We start from the raw sequence: 8,486 nt of genomic DNA, 5'->3' as shown, positions 1-8,486 counted from the left end.
ATCTTCTTTTTCATGTATTATTACTCTGTAAACTGTCTGAAACATGCAAAATGTCCTTAGCTACAGCTTAGAACTCAGACTCAGCAATGTTCATTATTGTCATTGAAAAAGATGTTGATGGACTGATTACATCCTCGATATAATTTAATCAAATCCAACCTGAACAAGTCACATTCCACGATATAATTTAATATAAACAAGAACATCACTGGCATTCAGAAATAATGAGGAAAAGTAATTGTTTGTATATTTTCTGAGTTCTTAATGATGTTGCTCCTTTTCCAGTTGCATGAGGGATGAAGCAACAAGGGAGAGGAAATGATACATGCTGGACAGGAATGTTAGGAACAGTTTGCCAGTATTTCTATTAAACAGGTTTGTACTGATCAGCCTTACTAGGACAGTGTTACTACATCCCATCCCTAGGGGCAGGCAAATGGGGCTTTATGGACTTTGCTTTTTCATTCATTCAAAAATGAATACACATTTTTAGTCTAGACACTTGCTACAGATATTTCACTGGATCTGCCAAACCATGCCATTAGCAATGTAGACACTGCTCTAAGTTCAAGTTTCTTTTTATCTCTGAAACCATAAACACCAGTTCCTTTTTAAAAAATCACATTGACTGATTATGCACAGGGCAGGAAATCCGGGATGGCAACAGCAGGGCAGCCCCGATTGTGCATGATGCTGCCGCCATCCTAGCCTTGGCCTAGTGCAGTGCCCCAGGAGACCCACAACAAGGGAATGCAGAATTTTCCATGTTTGCTGGGATGCTGTGGGCACCAGCAGGAGCAGGGTCAGGCCACTGCCAGGCATAATCAGCAGAGCCAGGCTTTTTGGCCTAGCCCTTCCCCCAACCTACGGTGTCCCTGTAGGGACACTGCATGCCCCTGTCAGCTCCGCAGAGCCGTGGAGCTGGCTGGGGAGTCCCCCACCCCCACCTTGGTGGGAGAGCGGCATGCCACTCCCTGCCATTGTGCAGTGGGGTCCCCATTACCCCCCCACACACACACTGCTGCCACCTCCAGGCTTTCCAGACATGGCATTTTGTGAGCATGTGCGCGCTACGGCAGGGGAGCCGGCATACTCAAGGGGATTCCTTCCCCTGTGAGTACATGGGAAGCGCTGGGGCATGCTGATAATGGGTCATCCAGGATAAGATTCTGTGCCCAAAACTGCTTCTCTGTGAAATGCTTCTACTTCAAATCTTGATGAACATTATAACGGTATCTTATTAGAATCCTCAGAAAAATCCTTGTGGTTCTGCTGTAAAACCACAGCCAAGATATAGCAATATGTAGCTCCATCAGGATCTGGAAGGATATGGTGACTAGACAAAGAGACAAAACAGTTCTTTATCTGGGAATAGGGTCCTACAGGATACAGTTCCTTGCTGGGGGTATTTCTATGGCTACCAGTCCAAGCATGATTTCCAGTTGAAACATGGCAGCTGGGCCAATGTGGGCCAGGATTCCTAGAACATGGCAAGGCTGAGGAGACTGAGGGAGCATCAGATCTTCCCCTGAAAGCTCCATATCACCAGTCACAGTGGCACAAGAACACTAGTTCATGCTACTGCATGATTATCATGATACAGAGCAATATGCTGATGCAGCCATTGGTGACCTCCATCTATGCTCTGCTTACAAGGATTTAGCCCAGAAAATCAAGCACCAAGCTGAAGCTATTAATCCAAACACACGTCTTGCAACAACATCATGAAATGAATAGGTGATCAGCCTTCATGGGAATCATACAAAGATATACTTTCACGACTGATATAATTGGTTTAATGTTTAAAATAATAATATATACAAAAGAGAACTGTTTTCTAACTGAACCTTCTAATGAGATTTTAGCGTGGTTTGCAGCATCTTGGAAAGAACAGCAACTCCCACTGAAGTAATCATAGCCAAAGAACTCAAAAATCAATTATGGAAAGACAGAATGGAATTGCAAAAGAATTAATCAAAGACAATGGTTACAAAATGATTTTATACCCATCAATCAAACTTCAAGCAAAGGAAGATAACAACATTTAACTTTATATTCAAATTAAAGAACTAAATTATATAGTAACTGGGAAGCCTATTTCAGGATTGCATAAGTAGAATCTAGACCATAATTTCCCTCTTTGGAATAAAGATGAAAATTTCAAAGGATTCCTTCAGGGTGAATGTATTTTACATAAATGCATAATGCAACAGGGTGAGCTGCAGGAGGAAAACATTCTGGCAATAGGTGAAATCAGAAATTATGATTTTTTAAGGATATAACTTAAAATGTTTGACAAAACTATCATAGTTTGTTTATAGTTTTTGGCCTCAAATCAATAGCAAATTGCTTTCATGGCAGTCACCCCATGGAAAGTCTGTAGGCCATGGAAAGACTGAGCAAATAGTTCAGTTATCAGAAAACTGACAGCAGCAAGGCAAACAAGTCCTTCTTAACCTAGGACCCTCTGGTCTTTAGAAGAGTATTTTTTTTCTTGGTTGAGAACAGCACAATACTCAAGGATCCATAAAGAACACACTAAAGACTCCATACATTACAGAATATTGTATAATTTTACAGATTGTCTTAACTTGAATTTACAAAAGCTGACTATCTTTCTTAATGATGTTTCTGCTGGTGATCTGCTTTCCCCAAGCTTGGAGTGTTTTTTTTAAAGAATGAAATTGTACTGTTGTGAATGAAAATAGCCTAGTTCAGCAATACTGAAATACAAGGACTCCTTACATAGCTCCTTGCCTGATATTCCTTGGGGTAAGTGCAAAGTAGCTGAAAATTCCTACCTTCCTAATGACCAACTCAGATAATGGAAGAAGAAGAAATTCCAATGATCCAGGAATGAAAATAGATGACTCTGCTATGATCAGGAAAAGAGGATAGATTCTCACATTCAGCTGGACACTGAAGAAAAGGGAGGGCAAGCTTCCTTAAAAGGTCCTCCCATGTTCTACATCCATTAGTTGAACTACATGCAACAGACTCTTTGCACCACTGGAAGGCCACACCAGCAAAGCCAGTGCATTGCTTTGTTTTATTTGTGCCACTAAGCACAAGGCCTCACCTAGTCATTCATCCTGGAAGCCTACTCTTCAACCTCTACCATCCCTAGAAGCATGCCAGAATTGCCTTTAAACAAAAAGAACTTATAACTTGGCCAGTAAGTGGCAAGGAACATGAATATATGTTACAGACTGCACAGCATGACTTGATGTTGCCAACTAATACTCATCCCCTATCTCATCTCAGCTAATAATAAGGTTCAAATGAACAGGCAGGGGGAAATGGTGCTGCATATTGCTTTAAAATCATTTCTAAATGATAAGCTGGAAGTGGAAATTCCTGGATCTCTATGGTCAACCCATAGTTGGATTCCTACAATAACATTGTGATGCAGGGACATTGTTCCATTTCTGGACTAGAAATAATGCCAGGACAATATGATGTTGCCAGGTCTACCCATTCTCTTTGCAGTACTGTCAAGGCCTGGCAACTCTGCCATTTGAACACTAGAATAGCCTTCCTGCATCAGACAAGTGGTCAATTTAGTCCACTAACTGGTTTCACACAATGGCCATCCAGTTGCTCTGGTGAGCCAACAAACAGCATAGAGAGGCCAAGCCTTTCCCTTGATATTGGTTCCAAGCACAGAATATAGACTCATAATTCATATTCCATTTGTTTGCTGGAGAAAATACTTAATCAATTAATTGGACTGTGTCCAGCCATGCCCCTCTCTTTCTCCAGCTGCTCTTTTGTTCACCTGAAGACCATAATGAAATTGTTAGTGTTGCCTTACTTTTATGCTCTCCAAGCTAGTCTTCCAGCTTTACTTTGGGAGGCAATACTGACAGCTCTTGGAATTCATTAGCTCCACATGTTATGTAGCCAGCTCTGCAAGAAGATCATTCAACCAGTCACACAATGTTAATGAAGGAGAAAAAGCTTTAAGAAATGACAAAAATAGAATCATTGGAATGAAAGGGTAGCCTAGTTTATCAATGAGATTTAACTATCTTGGGTTAATTTCTTTATATCTGGTCTGAGAAATGTTCAAAACTGGAAGGACAAGGACTGAGGAGGGTATAAAATACCCTCAGAAGGGGAAAATCTACCGTTTTCACTTATAATACCAGCTGTAATTTTTTTTTCTGGTTCATTCCTTTGGAATTACCAGCTGTTTGCCCAGAAATAGTGTTTAAATATATATCTGAGGAAGTTTTAAAATACATACCTAATGTCATGTACCTCCATGTGTGTATGGGTGTACAGTCAGTATTTTTCTAGTATCTGCCACATGCAGAGGGGGAGTTGTTAAAAAGGGGGAATTATTAAAAGTTATTAAAAATGAAAACTCAACTGAGAACTTGGATCACAACAGGGAATTGTAGATTGGGAAAAGTTCTGTCATGATTTTGGAGGAGATGATTCTCAAGAGAGAAGCAAGCACAGGAGAATTTTCTTAAAAGAAAAACAACTTATGATGGTATGCTTCTCAATTCATAGAGTCAACAATGGAAACCAGAATATGTCTTTCTCTATGGAGGGAATGGTGAGCTCCACCAAAAGGTCTTCCAAGAAAATGCAGGGAAGGTCTTATTCGTATAGAAAGGGTCCTTACATTTCAATTGGTGGCCCTCACAATTTTTTGCCAGTTCTGTCATTCTCATTGATACCCGTACAATTCCCAATGGGCTAACCGGGAAGAGGACAATTTGTGCCCTCTCACGTAACTTGGCTAATACGAAACAGGATCTCTGCCATAGTAATATGATGGAATTTGTTGGAAGGTCATTTCTCAAATATCAAAGAAAATTTCAGCATTGTAAGGTGGGTCTAACAAGGAACTTCTCCTATGAATAAGCTTGCTTGGAGTCCAGCATGTGTCCCATTCCTACCTATGTGTCCAGTGTGCCATGTCAATGTCATGTATGGTCAATTATTCTGCTTAAGTACTCTGTACTTTTGAAATGTTGCAATGTGTCATGAATTCTCTTGTGTCTCAATCGAAACAGAAAGTTCTCCTTTAGTAAATCAGGAGTTTGTAGTGTCCTGAAACTGACTTCACTTAGGTAGGCTTCCCTCACTGCTCCATTTAGATATAATTTTGTAAATGAAGATCCTTTAGGGGGAAAGACCTGTTTCAGCCCCATGTGTGAAGCATCACTTGTTACACAACTGACCATATGTCCCTGACATGTGGTTCTTTAAACATTTTACAAAGTGATATTCACAAAGAATGATTCACATCCCCTGAAAGGTACAGCTTGATAGCAGAATGCAGTATAAAGTCACAACAGTCTTTTAATAACTCTTTTTATCCTCGACTTTCTTTATGCAGACTGTAAAGGTCCAAACAGACAGTATCAAACTGAAACCATTTTTGTACTTGGATCATTCAGTTGTAAAGCTCTCTTCCTAGAGCTCACATCCCCAAAATAAAGCTGAGTTTTCAACAGGATGAAAAAAAAAATAATGCAGGACATTATAAATGTGTCAGCTGTGGTGAAAAAACAAATGAAGACATGTTTGAGAAAAGCACTTTAGTACTCAGAATTTGATATTACTCTTCTTCATACCAATAGCCAAACTAAGGGGAGTTGATCTGAAACTTGAGAGAATTCAATCTTATGCATTTCTGTTAAATTTCTTCTAAAAGTAAGTTTTCACAATGACCTGATAGTGCTCTAAACTCTTAAGGAAATTAGATATATTTTAATTTGATAATAAGAATGTTGAACCCCTTCCCCTTATTTAGTGTCTTATGCCAATTAATTTTCTTGTCAGATCATTAAAAGGTTCAAAGGGTTCTATTAAAATTGCTCTGTGAAAGATAATACATGGGCTTGGGATTACATGCAATTATTATTGCAGTTTTCACAGGGCTAGGGTTGTGCATTTGGATATATCTGTTCCAAATATATATTCAAAAATACCCTATTGTATTTTACAAATATATTTGTGATTCTGGATGGTTTCTGGTAAACTGGGAAATGTGTCCCCCAAATCCCAGAAATATTCAGGATTAGTTGTGCATAGCAGTAGTCAGCGCCCTGAACTTCAGGAACGAAACCAGCTGTAAAAAAAGTGTTGCATTTCTTTTCCTTTTTTGGTTTGTGTACTTATAGTTATAATTCATGTATCTGTGTAGATATATACTGCTCAGTTCTTATTTTAGTAATTTTGATTTAAATATATTTCTTAGCTATGATGGCCAGGTATCCGATAACTGCAACATCTATTGCTTCTGAAGTTTATTTTCATTTTAAGTTCATGAGATGCTTGCCTTTTAAAGTGTTAATATACAATACTATTGAAACTTCTGGAGACATACGGGACCTAATTGCTTTCTCCAACTTTCTCAGTACTATCATATTTAAGCGACAGCCTTATCTATAGGATAGTAGAAAATACTGAATTCTCCAGTTCTATCCATTGCTTCTACTTGTATTTTTGCAGATGTGAAGATTTCTTTAGTGGGAAGTACCTTAATATATTTCAAAGTTTTGGTGTGTCTAATCCTTCTTTCTGATGTTTAAATGAGGTGACTCATTTATTCTGGTTTTTTTGCTCCTCAAGAAGAAAATGACCCAAGAACTTAACTGATTAGAGATTATCCTCTAGCTATGATCCACCTATCTGAATTCAAAAGAATGGCTTAAAATAAAAATGCATTTGGAAGAAATATACAATTCTTTATCTAAAAAATATGGAACAATTTCCATCTATTTCTGTTTGCCTCTTAATGGCTTTTTTAGTCCTTTAGATCAGTATTAAGAACCCTTCCAATTTTGGATAGTTATCAGGTCCTTAATGTTTTCATGACAAGAAAAAGGGAAATTTAACTTCAGTTAAATGAATGAATGGAACAAGTCTGAAATAGTATTCTCCCTTATGAATATCTAATAAACTGTCAATAACAATTAAATGATTGATGTTAAGGAAGTGACTGGCTAACAGTACACCTCTCTTGATTCACTTCAGACCCTTACAGGTGCTCCTATGAAATCTGTCTCAGAGGATGTATCTACAAGGAGAATATGTGCCCAGAGGCTAGGGATCCTATATCCATGGTTGCGAACTGAACATGTCATTTGCCTCTGCACAACGCAAACAAGTTTGCAGTTCTATGATGGTCACTATTTTTTTTCCTTTAACCTTTCTAATCAGATAAAAGCTGACTTCTGAATCTCTTCCCACCACAGACACACATATTTTGCTGCATCTGTGCAAGGCCTGTCCATGCCTAAGAGGCAGGCATGAGCAGCTGAGGAGCCTGTTGGTAAACTGTCTCCCTAGCTACAACTGGTTATCAGACCCAGTGAATGCCGAGTATCATTAGATGCAGAATTCCTGAGGTTGAGATATAGATGTGCAGTCAGGAAACATGACTTGGAGAAGAGTTTATGTACACAGCCCCAAGCACAGAATTCAGCTGAAGTTCCCTCAGAAACTGTGGGCAGAGTAGGACATGACTGGCTTTAAGTAATGCTTCTGGGTGACGTCTTCATTGACTAGCCAATATTTTCCCCTCAAGGATGACATTAATTAGTCTTGTTGGTAACAATGAAGAATACATTATGTAATATAATAATCAGTACAAAAATTGAACATTGGATGGGAAATAAGGGCAGAAATACAGAGTTAAATAAGGTGGCACAGAACTTTAATGGGAAAGACAAGGCAATTACTAAGAAGGGGCTGTCAGATCCCCATTGACATTCTCAATGAATGTACTTGGCATAGCAACAAAAAAAGTTTAGTGGGGTAGTGATACGAAGAGCTTAATCATTTTTACTGAAATTAAATTCATAGGCAATGCACTGACCAATATAACCCCCAAAGTCCCACCCTGAAACATGCATGAAAATGTCACAATGGTGAAAAGGTGGGCCTCCCCTGTTCCCAGGGGAAAGCATGCAAATTATTCCTGAGCCCAGGAGCACATTACATCACTTATACAAAGTTGATCCAAGACCAGTCCTAGCAATGACATCCAAGCTCCCTTCTCCCACTGTTCCCTCTTCTGATTAAAATTGGTGATTAGACTACACAAAAGAAAAAGAGATATGGAGCAGAGGCAGAGCAACAAAGGGGTTTGCTATTTTGTATTAATTGTATCAGCTATGGGTACCTGGAAAAAAACCCCTGAAACTCAAAATACTTTGACTAGTCTTGGGAGAAAAAAGTCCTATAAGAAATCACAGTCTTTTTTTTTTTTGGCTGGGATGGTAGGAGCAATCTTAGAATCCTAATGTGGCTAAAATCAGGCAACCCAGCATGGTAGATAGTAATCTAGTTCTGACCTGAGTAGCATTCTCAGAATCTTGCAAGGACCATATTTTTCTTATTTGTGTTTTTGACCAGTCTCTCAAGATTTTAGAAGGAAAATAAAACGCATGTGACACTTGCAGAGACAGTGACTATAGACCCCATTAAGGCTTTTTAGAAATAATGTAGAGAGGAAACTT

The sequence above is a fragment of the Paroedura picta genome, chromosome 11 (assembly GCF_049243985.1).
Source record: "Paroedura picta isolate Pp20150507F chromosome 11, Ppicta_v3.0, whole genome shotgun sequence".
Taxonomy (NCBI): domain Eukaryota; kingdom Metazoa; phylum Chordata; class Lepidosauria; order Squamata; family Gekkonidae; genus Paroedura; species Paroedura picta.
Note: the sequence above shows the minus strand (reverse complement) of the source record.